Source organism: Adiantum capillus-veneris, chromosome 3 (assembly GCF_014529385.1).
Source record: "Adiantum capillus-veneris isolate H3 chromosome 3, ASM1452938v2, whole genome shotgun sequence".
Taxonomy (NCBI): domain Eukaryota; kingdom Viridiplantae; phylum Streptophyta; class Polypodiopsida; order Polypodiales; family Pteridaceae; genus Adiantum; species Adiantum capillus-veneris.
In genome coordinates this window covers 135,148,477-135,166,506 of record NC_140933.1, presented here as the reverse complement: position 1 = coordinate 135,166,506, position 18,030 = coordinate 135,148,477, and the positions used below count along the sequence as shown (strand labels likewise).

General features: G+C 44.5%; 1 protein-coding gene and 1 pseudogene across 4 annotated transcripts in view; one reads left to right on the top strand and one right to left on the bottom strand.

Annotated features, from left to right (window-relative positions):
* LOC147461761 (phosphatidylinositol deacylase) overlaps window positions 1–18,030 on the bottom strand; it is a 79,630-nt gene that overhangs the window by 54,281 nt on the left and 7,319 nt on the right. The window lies entirely within an intron of this gene.
* LOC147461762 (uncharacterized) lies at window positions 5,513–13,600 on the top strand (annotated as a pseudogene).

Here is an 18,030-nt window from a genome sequence, read left to right as displayed (position 1 = left end):
TTTAAGTGACTTTTGTTGGAAAGTAGGTAGGGCAATTTTGCTAAGTTTGTATAAATAGAAACCTAGCGCTAGCACTTTTTGGCAGAAGAGGCAACAGGAGCACTCGCTCAACAGGCAACTTCTCAGCAGAACCCAAGAGGCCTAGCGTTTTCTACATCAGCAGGACAACCCTAGCGTTTTTCATCTACAAGACCAGCCTTGGCGATTTGTGCATACCAGATCAGCCCGGCGTCAATACGACACAGCAGATCAGCCTAGCGTTTTGCATTTGCATGACATCCGGCGACAGCAGAAGACAATTTCAGCCCTAGCGTTTTTGGTTTGCATCACAACCTCAGCGTTTTTGCAGATCATCGCGACGGAACATCAAGAACCACCAGCGTTTTCAGTTTTCAGCCCTTAGACACCGCAGATCAAGTCCCGAACCTCGCAGATCTCACCTTCCCGCAACAGTTCCTCGCCGCACGGTCAGTTTCCGCAAGGTTTACAGTTTCAGCCCGGAAAACGCAGACTTCAGCATCTGCGTTTTCAGCGCGTCGTCATCCACATCGTCACCGACATACAGTCAGAATTCAGCAGCAGGTACAAGATTTGCAGATTTCAGCCATTAGAGTTTCCAGATTTCAGCCAGTCTCGTCGTCGTCCTCGTCGTCGTCGACATCATCGGCAAGTCCAAGCATTGTAGAGATTGGTGCAATCAATAGTAGACCGCTCTCGCCATAGAGAGCGGGGCCTTCGGAGGAGGGTTTTACAACGTCTCTAGTGTCGTATTCTCTTCTCTCTCTATCTCTCAGTCTCATGCACTTTGATTCACAGTGTTCACCGCTTTGTTTGTGTCCATTGCACTCTCTCACTAAAGGAACGGAAGGCTCTTCCTTCCATAAGTAAAAGGAACCTTGAGCACAATTCGGAGCACTCATCTTGAGCAAAGTTCAACATTCACTTCCGCTGCACCTTACAAGCCTCCTTAACCTTCGCACAAGCAATCTCCAGATCTTGAATCCTAAACAATATGATCTGCCTGGAAAATTCTTGGTGCACAAAAGAAGAGGAACCTTTTTGCCACCCTCGACAATCAAATGGTGCCTTCCCCGTCGAAGTGTGAATAGTGTTGTTGTAAGCAAACTCCACCCATGGGCTTATGCTCAAAGATATAACATTTAAGTAAATCCAAAACCACTGCATTGGTAATCTCTAATTCCCATCAGTCTATGCATGAAATGGCAATGAGAATTTGAGCATAGTAACCACATTCTCACACACTGCTCTACAAAACAAATTGGTGAACCACAGATTCTATCCAAAACAATAAATGTAGGTATCCCATGTAAACGAAAGATGTGTGAGACAAACAGCTTTGCCAAATGGTCAGCCTTCATTGTCTTCTTCATTGGTACGAAATGAGCCAGCCTACTTCCTGAATCTATCTACTATGGTCTATATTCCGTCATGCCCACTCCGAATCTTGGAAAGATAAAAAACAAAGTCCATAGCCTTCATTGTCTTCTTCACTAGTATGAAATGAGCTTACTTGTTGAATCTATCTACTACAGTCCATATGCCATCATGCCAGCTCCGAATCTTGGAAAAAAAAATACTAAGTCCATTGCAATACTCTCCGAAGGGCGATCTGGAATCGGTACAGGTTTGAGGAGTCCTATCATTTTGTATCTGTTTTACTCCGCTTTCTAGCATATAACAAGTATGCACAAATTCATTCACATCCTTCTTGGGTTGCGGCCAATAGAAGTAAGTAATACACTACAGTCTTTCGCGTCAAAAACCTTCCTTTGAGAGAATATCCTCAAATTGTCTCCCCACTCTACAGGATGCTGAAGATCTCACCAAAATCGGCATTTGTAGCATCAAAATTACGATGATGTATTAAAGTGATAGCAGATATGCGTGGCTTGCGAGACAACGCATATGCCACCACATTCTCTTTCCCTTGAGATAGACTATCTAGAAATAGAACTGTGAGCATCTAGTTCGCCCATCTCATATGCTTCTTCGAAAGCTTGTTTTGAGACAAGAAGTATCTCAAATTGTGATGATCCATCCATGTGCACTGTAAAATCTGCTCCGAGCAAGTAATGCCTCCACTGAGTCAAAGCGTGAATCCCTGCTAAGAGCTCCTTCTCATAAATCTATTCAACCCTCTCTGGTTCAAACAACCTCCTGCTTTCGTCAGCTATGACATGGTCGTCTTGCATTGTGACCGATCCAAGACTACTTCCACAAGCATCACAATAGACCTCAGAAGACTTCTACGAATATGGTAACTTCAACACGGGCCCTGTAGTCAACTTGTGCTATATCTCTCAAAAGCTGCAATTTGCAAAGGCCCCCACGTGAAAGGAAACCCTTTCTGAGTCAGGGTGTGCAACGGCAAAGCCATCTCCACAAATGTCGAATGAACCGTGACCTGTGTGTAGTAATAACATGATCCGAGAAAGCTCCTTACATCATGCACATTCCAAAGAGTATGCCAATCTCATACTTCAGCCACCTTGGTTGAATCCAGCTAGCATCCTCTACAAAGACAATGTGTCCCAAAAAGTGCATCTTCGAAAAGAAGAACAAACTTTTCTTGCCATTTATTACAGATAAGTGCTACTTCAAAATACTTTCAGGACATGCTCTCTGTGTTATGTCTAGCATCATGAGAAAAAAATGATGTCATCGAAGAACCTTCCCACAAAATGTCGATACTCTCAAAAGATCCGATCCATCATCCCGTTGAAGCGTTGCAAGAGAATTCGTGAGTCCGAAAGGCATCACCGAATACTTGTACAATCCAAAGGACGTCCTGAACGCAATCTTGTATACATCTCAAGGAGCGACCTTGGGACCTAATCCGATGATAGCCACTATTAAGATCGATTTCGCTAAAGCAAGTAGAACCTGTAATTTGTCCAGTATATCATCGATCCTATGTTTTGGATTCTTGATGGTGATCTTGTTGAGATGTAATCCATGCACATCCTCCAGGATCCGTCTTTCTCTGAACTAGCAATCACCAGGGAACAAAAAGGTGATGTACTGTGATGGATCAATCCCTTCTCCAAAAGGTCTTATACTTGGCTCACTCTCTTCCTGTTGAGCACGGCTCACTCTGTAAGGGGGTCTCTTAGGAGGAGTACTACCAAGAATCAGGTCTATGGTGCGATCCTCTGGACTTTCAAGAGATAACTCGCCAGACAAACCCTCACATAAACAATCGGCTTGATCTTGCAAAAAACTTTGTCGCTCTGACTCTAGCTCTGACAAATTGGATTTCTTACTGTCATCTAAATTATTGAAAAAGATCGAGTGAAACAAAAGACTTGATTTCATTAATTTATAAATGGCCAAAGTCGCATATTCCACGGCATTCCTAAGAGAATATCACAAAATTCCAAAGGCATGATGTTGAAAGTCCTCATGCCCTAAGTAACCTTGACAATGTAGCCGCAACTTCCCAATGCCAGGCATTACGACGACTTCATGCCCTTGTGCTTCCAGAATTGCATTCATCTATGGCCCCATGTCTTTCGGTTTTATCCCCAATCGAGTCGCCACCTCTGTCGAAATAAAGTTGGCCTTGGCTTTACTATCAAAGAAGATGAGCACTTCTTGGCCCTACACTTTGTTCCACGTCCTACAACGCTCCGTGTTGGGATCAAACTAGCTCTTAGGCGTCCCCATAAAGTCTAATACAAGTGCGGCCTTGTTTTCCCTTTTTTTGCACGCTCCTCAACCACCTTTGATGATTCTGGTTTGTCTTTGTTCTTCTCCTCCTTCGCACACTTTGCCAAAATGTATCCAGCCTCTCCACACCCTAAGCACTTTTCTTGCTTGTGATATTCTCCCTTCTACTTAGCAGACAAATGTGGTGTAGAAGATTCCTTCTTCTGTAATTTTGTCCTTTGAGGCTTCTTTCTCTATGGCTTTGGTCACTAGCTTATATAAATGTCCGATAAGTCAATGACCCTGTCCGAGAGAAAAATGTCACCACGAAGTGTATTTTTCATGTTGCCTTCTCTAAATATGTAATACATATTTTTATTTATTTTATTTTTACTTGTTTTCCTCCGAACCCTTGAAAAGGTGTAAGTGGACATTGCATGGCCAGTGTGAAACAGCTATGGCCGAACAGGTTTCTCACATCGGGAGTCTAGGTCGGTCAGTTTGGAACTAGTCGGGCCAATTAGCACTGAATTCTAATGAGTATGGAAGCCTGTGTGCACCAAATGAAATCTGGGCCACTTGGCAAGTCACTTACAAACAACTTTATAAGTTGGTGGAAACTAGGGAATTAACTCAAAAGGGGCAAACTCGACACTTGGCGGCTCCAGGCAAATTTGTCAGTTCCATCCCAATTGGAGGCGCCCGATTTGAAGAGGGAGGCTGATTTTTACTCAATCAGTGACTGCAAGGGAACACCATGGGAGTTCCGTGATAGCCTTGGGATGCGTGTACAAGGTTTTGGGCACCCGACAGCAGAAAAACGGAGAATTACAGCACGCTGAAATTCTCTTACAACTTACCAGAAAGCTTCTAAATAGCCGAGGAATCCGTCCTAGACAAATGCTTTTGACCTACAGGGGTTCTAGCGCCGTTATGCTGCCGAAATCAGGTCGGAAACCTGCGTTTTCAGCCCTCGCCAGGTTTGGACAGCTTTGTGAAAGCTTGGTCTAAGTGTTCGGATCCTCAACTTATAATTGAATAAAGAAATACCGAAAGGGGCGCCAACTTTTGGGGCCTATAGGGTGTCAGTCTCGTGTGCGTAGTGATACTCTAGTCGTTGGACGCAATAGTGTTCTCATTTCTTCCCAATGCTCTGTGTAAACAAGTAATTGAAATAGTACCGCCCTCTACTGTGTACAGGCCGGTTATATGGTTCCATCGACGGAATAGTCACTTTTTCTTCAAAAAGTGCAGCATGGATTGTTGTGGGTGAAAGCATCACAGAGCTTGTCGTTATAGCAGAGAAGAGAGACCAAGTACTTGAAGAGGGATCTTCCTCACATGGCACAGAGAAAGTTTCTTCAACTCTTCAAGAAGAGGACAGGTTGTTTAAAGCTCAACTGCGTTGCTGCATGGACATGTTTCAGTAGTTGGCTAGGAACCCGACGATGCAGGAGTTCTTACAAGCTCCTACACAGAAATTTCAGGCTCCGACACAAGGTTTTTAGCCTCCTACACAGGGCATGACTAAGCCATTGCAGGAAAAGGAGATTTCCAATGCACAGAGGACTCGTGATGCTCGAGGGAAAGCCCATGTGGTTGATCAACAGCCGTGTCCAATGATCCAAGACAATTTTCTTTAGCTGGACAGGAACCGTTTGTGAATGGTCAAGGGAGTAATGAACAGGCTATGCGTCAAACCCTTCCATTACGTATTACTTATCCTGGTTATTTTGGAGGTGGTTCAGTGTTTCAAGCTATGGTTAAACCTTCCACAAGTTATATGCCAAGGAATGTGTTCGGGACAATGCAAACAGGCATGGATAACCCTATGTACGCAAACATGGGTGTCCAACCAGGTTTTCACGGTGCCTATGGTCAATTTAGAGTGCCTGGAACACAATTTGGTATGGCTGGTTTTTCGCAACCATACGCACAAAATGCAGATATGACAAGTAAAACAGGTGATGCGACTGTTGGAAAGGACAATCGTGGAGCACCACTTTTGCGGGCACCTGTTTATGATAATGTGGCTCCTTTGAGTTAGCCTAAGGATTACAAGAAAGGTGTGCACGAAGTGAAGTTTGAAACTTTCCGAGGAACCGAAGATGAGCTGAAGGCTTTGACCCTCATACAGCAGTATAATGTAGCTTATGCTGGAGGAAACTTCACAGAGACTTCGAAGATACGCAAGGCTGCCACTTTCTTGAAACAGAATGCACTTCAATGGTGGACCGCATTGTTGAATCAGGATCAAGCCCCTACAAAGTGGGTCCAATTCAAACAGCTTTTTGCGCCTGCATGGCTTACAAACACTTATGAAGTGGATGTGATGACAGAATGGCACGAGTTGAATGCTAAAACTATGCGAATCTAGAAGAGTACAATAGACAGTTTTGGGCCGCACTGTTGCAAGTCACCTCTTACAGGTTTGTGCCATTGTCAAAACAAATTGAGAAGTACTGTTGCGGATTGCCCAAGAAAATCAGGGACTACTACACAAGGACTATTGTCATGAATATGTTCCAGCTGATTGAGAATGCGAGAGTGGACAGCAATCTATCGAAGCGAGATTCCGATGATTTAATAGCCACAAGAAAGGGTCCCAAGGTAAATAGTTTTCAGCCACGAGCAATGTTTCTGTGAATCCCACAAAGAAGCCCTCCACTGAAGAAGCTGACACGTCCAAGAAGCAGTCTAAATCTTCTTCGGGACAAGGACAAGCACAAAAAAGGTATTTTTCTCGCAAAACTTGTGAAGAAAAAACAGCTCTTAGAGAGGCCAAGAAATGCTACATTTGTGAAGAGGAAGGACATTTTGCAAATGAATGCATATAGACGAAGTCACAAGATAAGGATGACAAGTCAGATCATAAAGGGAAGAAGCCAAAGCCGAGTGCAGGACTTGTCCCAGATTTGGTTGGTGATCAGCCAAACATAAATGCCATAGAAATGTGTAGAGCTTGGGGCAAAGTTAGAGACCAGACAATGCTTGTTTTCTTTGATCCAGGAGCCCGTGCAAATTTTTTATCACCACAATTGGCATCAAAGTTGGATATTCGTGCAAAGGAGATGGGTATGACAGGTGAAGCAGGTTTGGCAAGCCCATGTCATTCAGAGCCTGTTACTCCCATTTTGGGGAAGCTTCGTCTGCACATTCAGAGTTATGTAAATGAGGAAGAATTTCATATTATGCCACTTGAGGGTTGTGATGTGTTATAGGGTATCCCATGGTGTTACAAGTTGCATGCTATGGTGGATACGTACAACAAAAGAATTACTCTTGGGAAAGACTCATGTCCTTGATGTAAAGCTTAAAGGCGAGTCTGTTCCAGTTGTTTCTGTCACTAGCGTGTGACTACTATCTATCCTTTTTGTTGATTTCTTTCTTATTATTTATTCATTTTCACTTTTTGGAAACACCCCTCAGGAAATCTAACTGCCCTGCATTGCATAGCTAGTGTGGAACTGTTCAGAGGGAGTCCAGGCATGAGGGCAAGAGAGCACTAAGGTTGGACAAGGACTACGGTTAGCCAAAGTGGGGTCATTGACTAGCCAAAGTGGAATCCTTTGCTACAGAGGCTACATTCAGTTCTTGGTGTGGCTGCAGTGTACAAAGAGGGTCGGATGACCTAGAAAGATACAATGGCAGCATCTCCTAAAATTTAGGGAACTGCTATTTTGGGACCTGAAAATGTGTTCGCGTCATTACCTCCGGAATGACAAGGGGAACATTTTATTACTCTGCCGTGAAGTCAGCAGCTGGGTAACCGGTCGGGAGATTTTTAAGCGGCGAACCCGAAACGGGAAAATGCTTGTAAATGCGTCAAGTGGCACATTTCTGTGCACTTGCCTCCTCAAGGAAGAAGTGGCGCTGAATTTGAAGAGAGGAGGGCTCATTTGCAGCTTCTATCACACAGGTTAAGAGCTATGGAGTGCTTCCTTTCCCTCTTATGTACAGTGCGGTGCCAGGAGTGATGCCCTGCACGCTACGCACTGCCCTCTCTCTCCTCTATGGCAGTATGTTATGCCCCTCTAGCGGGCTTTTCAATTGACCAATGTACAGTTGTGTGGGTTCATGCACGATTGCCGAGGCAAGAGCCTCTTGCACAGGTACTGGAATAGATAGCGGCTAATCCCCCGCAGGTACAGGTGAATTCGGAGAGGTTTCACGTCAGAAATCTCGTCCGATTCAAAGGGCAAGTAGCCCTACACGTGCGGGAGCTCGAGGGCTTGCTAGGGATGCAACCGGCACGCGAAACGGAGCCCGAAACAGTAAATTACAGCCTGCTGTGTATTTTTGCAGGTTTAGGGTTTTAGCCCTAAACGGACCCTAATACCCCCAGGAGGTTCGGGGACGTGAGGGGACCACTGTACAGGTGATCTGGTGCATTTTCGGGGCTGAAAACAGAGAATTCAGCGTGCTGCAGATTCTCGCCAAGTTTTGCAAAGTGCTTGTATGCGTCGGGAAAGTCATTCAATGCGTGGGAATACTGACTGTGAAGGGTCCTAGTACAGTTATGCTGCCGAAATCGGGCCGGAACAGTTGAAATTCAGCCAAGCTTGTGCGGGGCAGCTTGTAGGTAACCACAACGTTTATTCCCTCTTTTAAACTTTAAAGAAATACCGAAAGGGGCGCCTAAGTTAGGGGCCAATCTGGTGTCGGTCTTCTCATACAGGTGCAATGTAGCAGCATGTATCCCTTTCCCCTTTGTTGTGTCTTGAAAGTACAGGTAAAGTGCGCAACAAATTAAATGGGTGAAAGCAAATAAGGTTTTAGTCTAAGGTTTACCGCCCTTTTCGGATTGAACAGGCCGGTTTCATGGTTCCATCGCCGGGATTAAATCACTTTTTCCCATAGAAGTGAGCCTTGGTCAGTTTGGGCTTGAAGACACAGGGGATCATAGACCAGACACAGGGAATTGCAATTATGGCTGACAGACCTGATGATGTGACTGAAGAGGTTTCCTCCTCGCAGGGTCAACAGACACATGAAGTGGGTGAGTCTTCAAGAACACCACAGACGGATGATGATATAATCAGGACCCAGTTGGCTACTGTTGTGGCTATGTTCACACAAGTAATGCAGAACCCGAGGTTTTTAGCCTTTCTGCAACCTCCTCTTCCGTCTCAGCAAGTTGGGGCACTGAATCATATTCAAAAGCCTGTTAAGGCTCAAGCACAGGTGATTCATACTGCAGAGTCAATGGAAACACCTGTACACTTGACGGATAACATGCACTCTCCACAACCTGTGCCTAAGGTGCAAGAACAGGTGGCTGAAATGCCAGTCTTTCAAGCTATACCAGTTCAGCCAACCACTTTTCAGGAGCCTTTAGCTAGTTCTAATGGGCAAGAAAGCAACCTACAGGCTATGCAACAAGTCTTCCCACCACCTTGAGTACACCCTCGCTATTTTGGAGGTGGATCGGTATTCCAGAGCATGGTTGATCATGCACCTGGAAATCAATTTTACACGCCAGAAACAGTGTTTGGGGGTGCTCAAACAATGATGACTAACCCCATGTATGGTGTCACGGGCATGCTACCAGGGTTTCAAAGCATTCAGGGCCAATTTGGGATGCCACAGGCAAATTTTGGTATGGCTGGAATTACAAATCAACCACCAAATATGGCATTTCCAGGTCAACATAATAGTGGTCAAGGAACACAGATGAACCCTAACAGTGTTTCCATGTTTCAGTCACTTCCATATGACAACTTAACGCCACTGGAGAGGCCAACTCTGTACAAAGAAGGTGGCAAAGGTGTGACATTCACGATCTTTACAGGGTTTGATGACAAGAAGAAGGCTCTCTCATTCCTCTAGCAGTTTAACAAGGCCTATGCAAGGGGGAACTTTACAGAGGCTTCAAAGGTCTGCAAGGCAGCCACTTTCTTGACAGGGAATGCGGAACAATGGTGGACAACTTTATTGCTCCAAGGGCAAGCTCCGTCCACATGGATTTACTTCAAGCAAATTTTTGCAACAGCATGGTTATCTGATGACTTTGTGCCATTGACAGAACAGAATGAAAAATAATGTTGTGGCCTACCTAAAGGATTGAGAAAGTACTGCACGAAGACCAAAGTCACTACTTTGACGCAGCTCATCGAGGTAGCAAACACTGGCAATGGTTTGCTCAAGGGAGAAGATTGTGAATTTAAGACTGGCGTCAAGGAAGGATCAGCCAAGAAAAATTCAGCGAAGCACGTTCCCAATGAGGTTCCAAAAGGGACTCAGGAGCCAGCCAACGCAGGGAAAGGCAAAGCTACGGCTGAATCAGAAAAGGGACCAGCAAAGAAATGGAAAAGACGTTTTCCTCGCAAGTCGGAAGAGGGAAAGAAGGTCCTGAGGTCAGAGAACAAATGCTTTATCTGTGAGCAGCCTGGCCACATTGCTTACAATTGTCCTACAAAGAAAAGGCCAGCTTATTCTGAAGACAAGGAGGACAGGAAAGGAAAGAAGCCCATGGCTAGTCTAGTGCCAGATATGGTGGGCGACAAGCCAAATTCAGATGCAAGTGAGCTTTGCAGAGCATGGGGAAAGGTCAGGGATCAAACAGTGCTTATTCTCTTTGATAAAGCCAATTTCATTTCCCCAGAATTGGCTTCAAAGTTGGGAATCAGACCTGAAGAGATGGGGTATACAGCAGAGGCAGGTTTGGCATGTCCTGGCCATAATTGGCTTCAAAGTTGGGAATCAGACCTGAAGAGATGGGGTATACAGCAGAGGCCGTGACACCCATCATCGGAAAGTTGTGCCTACATATCCAATCCTATGTAGATGCTGAAGAATTTTACATCATGCCACTGGACGGATGTGATGTGTTGTTAGGTATTCCTTGGTTATTTTGTGTACAGGGAATCATGGATGCCTACAACAAAAAGATCACTGTACAGAGCAGGGAAAGACTCACATTTTGGATGTAAAGCTTAAAGGGGAGTCTATTGCCACTGTATCAGCTTCTGCTATTACTTCTGTAATGAAAAAGAAGCTTTCTGCGTACTTGGTTTTTGCACGTGAAGTGTCAGATTGTGATGAATCAAATTTATATGTGCTAGATAAAGAAAGGTCAATGTTTTTACAATAGTATAGTGACTGTTTTTCCGATTCATTACCGTCTCAATTACCGCCAGAGAGACCCGAGGACCATGCGATAGATTTGGTGCCAGGCAGTAGCCCACCAAATAAGCCTCCGTACAGGGTTAGTGCGGCTCAGCAGAAAGAGATAATGAGCCAAGTACAGGAGCTGTTAGAAAAGGGGCTGATTCAGCCCAGTTCATCCCCATTCTGTTCTCCAGTGTTGTTGGTGCAAAAAAAGGATGGCTCATGGCGTATGTGCATCGACTACCGTGCACTGAACAAGAATACCATCAAGAATAGGTTCCCTATACCTAGAATTGATGATATTCTGGACAAATTAGAAGGAACAGCTATGTTTAGCAGGATAGATGTAAAGAGTGGGTACCATCAGATCCGCATTAGATCAGAGGATGTGCACAAGACTGCTTTTAGAACAACGTTTGGCCTTTACGAATTTTTAGTGATGCCCTTTGGTCTCACAAATGCTTCTGCTATGTTCAATAGGATGATGGACAGAATTTTTCGTCCACACCAGCAGTTTGTTGGTACATTCTTTGATGACATGATAGTCTACTCAAAGAATGAAGAGGAGCATAGGCATCACTTGGCCATTGTGTTCAAAGAGCTACGCAGTCATAGGTTGCTCATCAATGCAAAGAAAAGTGAATTTTTTCTGGAAGAGATTCACTTTCTGGGACACATTGTCTCAAAGGATGGTGTCAGAATGGATCCTGCTAAAGTTGAAGCGATCAAGTCATGGCCAGATTTGAAGACGGTGCACGATGTCCGAAGCTTCTTGGGACTATGCTCCTATTACAGAAGGTTTATCCGAAATTTCGCTGAGATTGCTTCACCTTTACATGCTCTTCAAAAGAAGGCAGTCACCTTTATATGGACACAGAAAGAGATTTCAGCTTTTAATCTCTTAAAGGAAAAGATGACTTCAGATCCAGTCATTGTGTTGCCAGATCTTAAGAAGTCATTTGTGGTCCAGTGCGACGCCTGCGGTAGTAGCATTGGTGCAGTGCTAATGCAAGATGGCAGGGTAGTAGCCTATGAGAGTAGAATCTTGCAAGGGCCAGAAAAGACTATGCAAGTCTATGAAAAAGAACTGCAGACCGTTATTCATGCGCTCTTAAGTTGGAAACACTACCTACTAGGTGCAGACTTTGTTGTCCAAACAGACCATCAGACCTTGCGATACTTCTTGACACGGGCAAAGTTATCTGAGAAGCATATGCGATGGGCAAATATCTTGTCTATGTTCCACTTTCGGATTGTGCATGTGGAAGGCAAGAAGAACGTTGTGGCTGATGCCTTGTCAAGGAAGCCACAAATTTCAGCTGTGTCAATTCCTTATCATCATGAACTTGATGATATGAGGGGACAGTATGCAAATGATGAAGATTTTGCAAGGGTCTTCGAGCAGTTAATGGATGGACAACGTCATGAACACTATCTTCGCAAAGATGGGTTCATGATGATGCATGGCAGATTGTGTGTCACAAAGCCATTGCAACGCAAAATTATGGAAGAGAGTCATGTCCCACCGTATGCAGGGCATCGTGGTATCGATGCTACAGTTAAAGCGGTTGAGACATTCTTTTATTGGCCTACATTGAGAAGAGATGTGGATGCCTTTGTGCGAGAATGCCTAATTTGCCAGAAGGTTAAGTTTGACAGGCAAAAGGCGCCAGGGTTATTGCAACCACTACCTATTCCAGATAAACCATGGGAAAGTATTGCTATGGATTTTATCTTTGATCTTCCGAGAACGCAGACAGGAAACGATGGTATTTGGACCATCATTTGCAGATTCAGCAAGCAGACTCATTTTATTCCTGTCAGGAAGAAGATAACGCCAGACCAGATGGCACACTTGTTTATGAGCAATATTTTCAAGTATCATGGCATGCCACAGTCGATTGGTAGCGACCATGATCCACGCATGACAAGTTTGTTCTGGAGAGGCTTGTTTGAGAATATGTGCACAACGCTCAAATTCTCTTCGTCATTTCATCCTCAAACAGATGGGCAGTCAGAAGAGGCAAATTCTATTGTCCTAGATCTGCTGAAGTGCTATGTGTCAGAGCATAAAGAAAAGTGGGAGCAGTATTTGCCATTGGTGGAGTATGCATACAATAATACACTGCATTCATCAACTGGCAAGGCACCTTTTGAGATAGTTGAAGGTGGCAAAAAAGTTCCTCCCATATTGCATACAAAAGACAAGATATTTGAAGCAGACAAGTATGTTTAGGACATGGATGAAATGTACAAGAAGGTCAAAGTGGCCTTAGAAAAGACTCCGACAAAGCAAAAGAAAGCAATTGATCATCACCATCGTGAAGTGGTATTTTCACTTGGTGATTGGGTGCTTCTACGCTTTGAAAAGGCAAGGTTAAAGAAGATGAAGGGCAAGGAAAGACTGTTTCCAAAGCTCAGCATGCGTTACTATGCGCCTTTTCAAGTGTGCGACATAATCAGTGATGTTTGCATATAGGCTGAAATTGCCTGATAGTTGAAAGATTCACAATGCGAGTTGAAAGATTCAAACTTTCATGTGAGTCTTCTCAAACCCTATGTGGGTGATGTGCCAGAGGATATGCCAGCTGAAGATCAGCCAGAAGTCGAGGAACTTGACGAGATCTTCGTCCCGGAACAGATTTTGGCACATAAAGAAAAAAAAGTGAAAGGCAAGGTTGCTAGGCGTTACTTGGTAAAGTTCAGAAACTATCCACCAATGGATGCTAAGTGGATGGAAGAAGGTGAATTTGAAGAGTCACCAACAATGTTATCACTTTACCTTGAAGCCTTCGATTTGCAACCTACCTTGACCCCTTGAGTTTCAAAGCTACACGGATTGTCAGTGTGACAATGGCTTCTGAAACAAATGATGTACATGGTATTTAAAGTGAGCTCAAATCAAGTACATGTTACATGAATGTTAGAGCTGTACAGATTGTCAGTTTGGCAATTGCTTTTATGGAATGTCCAAAAGTTTGGTTAGTGCTATAGAAGTGAGTATTTCTTGTCAGTTTGTCAAGGATACAGTAATTGCTTCTATTAAAGGGTACATGTGTAACTCCGTTCTTAAATTGTCGGTTTGGGTATGCTCGAAAGTGTTACTGGGCCCAACTTGTACTATAAGACAGTGGCAAAATGTGTAGCTACCATTTTGTCATTGGAAAGTTAGTGACTTAAAGCAATGGCAAAGTGCGAAGCTACCACTATGTCATTGGGACAGGGTTCACACGCAAGCAATTCATGTGTCGACGAGGTGTTGAATACACCAGGGTTGACAATCAGCATGTATGTGTCGTACATGTGTCGACAGGTGTTGAATACACCAGTGTTGACTGTGAGCATGTACGACATAGATGCAAACGAGGACGTTTGAGATTTCAAGAGGGGGGTATGTCACCAGCGTGTGACTACTATCTATCCTTTTTGTTGATTTCTTTCTTATTATTTATTCATTTTCACTTTTTGGAAACACCCCTCAGGAAATCTAACTGCCCTGCATTGCATAGCTAGTGTGGAACTGTTCAGAGGGAGTCCATGCATGAGGGCAAGAGAGCACTGAGGTTGGACAAGGACTATGGTTAGCCAAAGTGGGGTTATTGACTAGCCAAAGTGGAATCCTTTGCTACAGAGGCTACATTCAGTTCTTGGTGTGGCTGCAGTGTACAAAGAGGGTCGGATGACCTAGAAAGATACAATGGCAGCATCTCCTAAAATTTAGGGAACTGCTATTTTGGGACCTGAAAATGTGTTCGCGTCATTACCTCCAGAATGACAAGGGGAACATTTTATTACTCTGCCGTGAAGTCAACTCGGCAACCGGTCGGGAGATTTTTAAGCGGCGAACCCGAAACGGGAAAATGCTTGTAAATGCGCAAAGTGGCACATTTCTGTGCACTTGCCTCCTCAAGGAAGAAGTGGCCCTGAATTTGAAGAGAGGAGGGCTCATTTGCAGCTTCTATCACACAGGTTAAGAGCTATGGAGTGCTTCCTTTCCCTCTTATGTACACTGCGGTGCCAGGAGTGATGCCCTGCACGCTACGCACTGCCCTCTCTCTCCTCTATGGCAGTATGTTATGCCCCTCTAGCGGGCTTTTCAATTGACCAATGTACAGTTGTGTGGGTTCATGCGCGATTGCCGAGGCAAGAGCCTCTTGCACAGGTACTGGATTAGCTAGCGGCTAATCCCCCGCAGGTACAGGTGAATTCGGAGAGGTTTCACGTCAGAAATCTCGTCCGATTCAAAGGGCAAGTAGCCCTACAGGTGCGAGAGCTCGAGGGCTTGCTAGGGATGCAACCGGCACGCGAAACGGAGCCCGAAACAGTAAATTACAGCCTGCTGTGTATTTTTGCAGGTTTAGGGTTTTGGCCCTAAACGGACCCTAATACCCCCAAGAGATTCGAGGACGCGAGGGGACCGCTGTACAGGTGATCTGGCGCATTTTCGGGGCTGAAAACAGAGAATTCAGCGTGCTGCAGATTCTCGCCAGGTTTTGCAAAGTGCCCGTATGCGTTGGGAAAGTCATTCGATGCGTTGGAATACTGACTGTGAAGGGTCCTAGTACAGTTATCTTGCCGAAATCGGGCCGGAACAGTTGAAATTCAGCCAAGCTTGTGCGGGGCAGCTTGTAGGGAACCACAGCGTTTATTCCCTCTTTTAAACAATAAAGAAATACCGAAAGGGGCGCCTAAGTTAGGGGCCAATCTGGTGTCGGTCTTCTCATACAGGTGCAGTCTAGCAGCCTGTATCCCTTTCCCCTTTGTTGTGTCTTGAAACTACAGGTAAAGTGGGAGACAAATTAAATGGGTGAAAGCAAATAAGGTTTTAGTCTGAGGTTTACCGCCCTTTTCGGATTGAACAGGCCGGGTTCAGTTTCTACTTCTGCTATTTCATTTGTAATAAAGAATCATCTTTCTGCGTACTTGATCTTTGCAAAAGAAGTACCTGAAGTTGTATCTACTTTGTCTACCTTAGATAAAGACAAGTCGACGTTTTTGAGTGGTTTCAGTGATTGTTTTTTGGACTCTTTGCCAAGGGAGTTACCTCCTGAGAGACTAAACATCATACCATAGATCTTGTGCCAGGTTCTAGTCCACCGAATAGACCATCGTACAGGGTTAGTGCAGCCCAACAGAAAGAGATTATGAGTCAAGTCGACGAGCTTTTAGAGAAGGGGCTGATTCAGCCCGGTAAATCCCCTTTTTGTTCGCCTACACTCCTAGTGGAAAAGAAGGATGGTTCATGGCGCATGTGCATTGACTATCGTATCGGGCCTTGAATAAAAATACCATCAAGAATAGGTTCCCCATACTTGGGCATTGACATTCTTGATCGGCTTGAGGGAGCATCATTGTTTACAAGGATAGACCTGAAGAGTGGGTACCACCAGATACGCATTAGGCCAGAAGATGTCCATAAGACTGCGTTCAGGACAACATTTGGTCTCTATGAGTTTCTTGTCATGCCATTTGGTCTCACAAATGCACATGCCACGTTTAATAGAATGATGGACAGAATTTTTAGACCACATAGAAATTATTGATGACATGATTGTCTACTCAAAGTCTAAAGAGGAGCATAGGGATCACTTGACCGCAGTTTTCAATGAGTTGCGCAAGAACAGGCTACTCATTAATGAGAAGAAGAGTGAATTCTTTTTGGAAGAGATTCACTTCCTTGGGCACATTGTTTCCAAGGATGGGTACGCATGGATCCCGCCAAAGTTGAAGCAATTAGGTCATGGCCAGACTTGAAGTCCGTACATGACATTCGAAGCTTTCTAGGCTTATGTTCCTACTACAGGAGGTTCATTCGAAATTTTGTTGAGATTGCTTCTCCGCTCTATGCACTGCAAGGGAAAGGAGTTACTTTCAAGTGGACAGCCAAGAGAATTTTTGCCTTCAAACACTTGAAAGAAAAGCTGACTTCAAATCCGGTAATCATTTTGCCAGATGTTACGAAACCTTTTGTGGTTCAGTGTGATGCATACGGCCACAGCCTTGGTGCAGTTCTAATGCAGAATGGCCGAGTAGTCGCATATGAGAGCAGAATACTTTTGAAGACCGAAAGAAACTTGCAAGTTAATGAGAAAGAATTGTTGGCAGTAATTTATGCTCTCACTAGTTGGAAACACTATCTGCTAGGGGCTGATTTTGTTGTCCAAACAAACCATCAAACCTTGCGATATTTTCTCACACAAATGAAGTTGTCTGAGAAACACGTGCGATGGGCAAACATCTCTCAATGTTCCATTTTCAGATTGTGCATGTGTAAGGGAAAAAGAACGAGGTGGATACGGGGTTGTCCCAAAAGCCCCAAATTTCAAGAGTGTCAATTCTGTACCATTGTGAACTAGATGAAATGAAGACACGATATGTTGAAGATTCAGATTTTGCGAGGATCTATGATCAGCACAGTTACGGCCAAAAGTTTTGATGGAAAATCATGCTCCACAATATGCTGGGCATCGTGGAATTGATGCGACAGTGAAAGGGGTTGAGGCATTTTTCTATTGGCCAGCTTTGCGTCAAGATGTTGACACATTTGTAAGATCATGCTTAGTTCGCCAAAAAGTCAAATTTGACAAGAAAAAGCAACCGGGATTGTTGCAGCCATTGTCGATCCCTGATAGGCCATGGGAAAGCATAGGGATGGACTTTGTCACAATACAGGCACCACGTGCTAATAGAAAAGAACAGACTGAACACACGCGACCTAGAGTGGCGGAATTCCACCCCAGAGAGTATTGGCCCCAAACCTTGGCGCCCCTTTCGGTATTTCTTTATATTGCATCAACTCAGTCAAGCCGATACTCAAGACTCCGCACCTTCTCCTAGAAGCATGACAGAGAATGAGCCCATGGTCTCATACGAAAAGCAGTATACATGAAAAGCCTCCAAACTCAAAAGCTTCTGGTCCAAAAGCAATGCCAAAAAGCTGCCATCGTAGATCACGGAATTCCGTACAACTCCCACATCAGCAGTCAGCGCAAAACGCGGACCGTCCGTACAACTGCCACGTCATCTGTTTTTGCGCAAGTGTGTGTGTGGGTCCTGCTTTATTTTAATTCCTTTATGTCACTAGGGCCCCATCGACGGACGGGGTCCCCATAAGTTGGTAGGACTTCTTCTTCTGTTACTTGTTCTTCTTAGGGTTTAGGCCCCTCGGCCGAGATCTGCAAGTTGGCTCCATTCTTCAGAGCTTTGACACGTCAGCAATTTGTGATATCCCGCCTTCAAAGAAAGTAATCG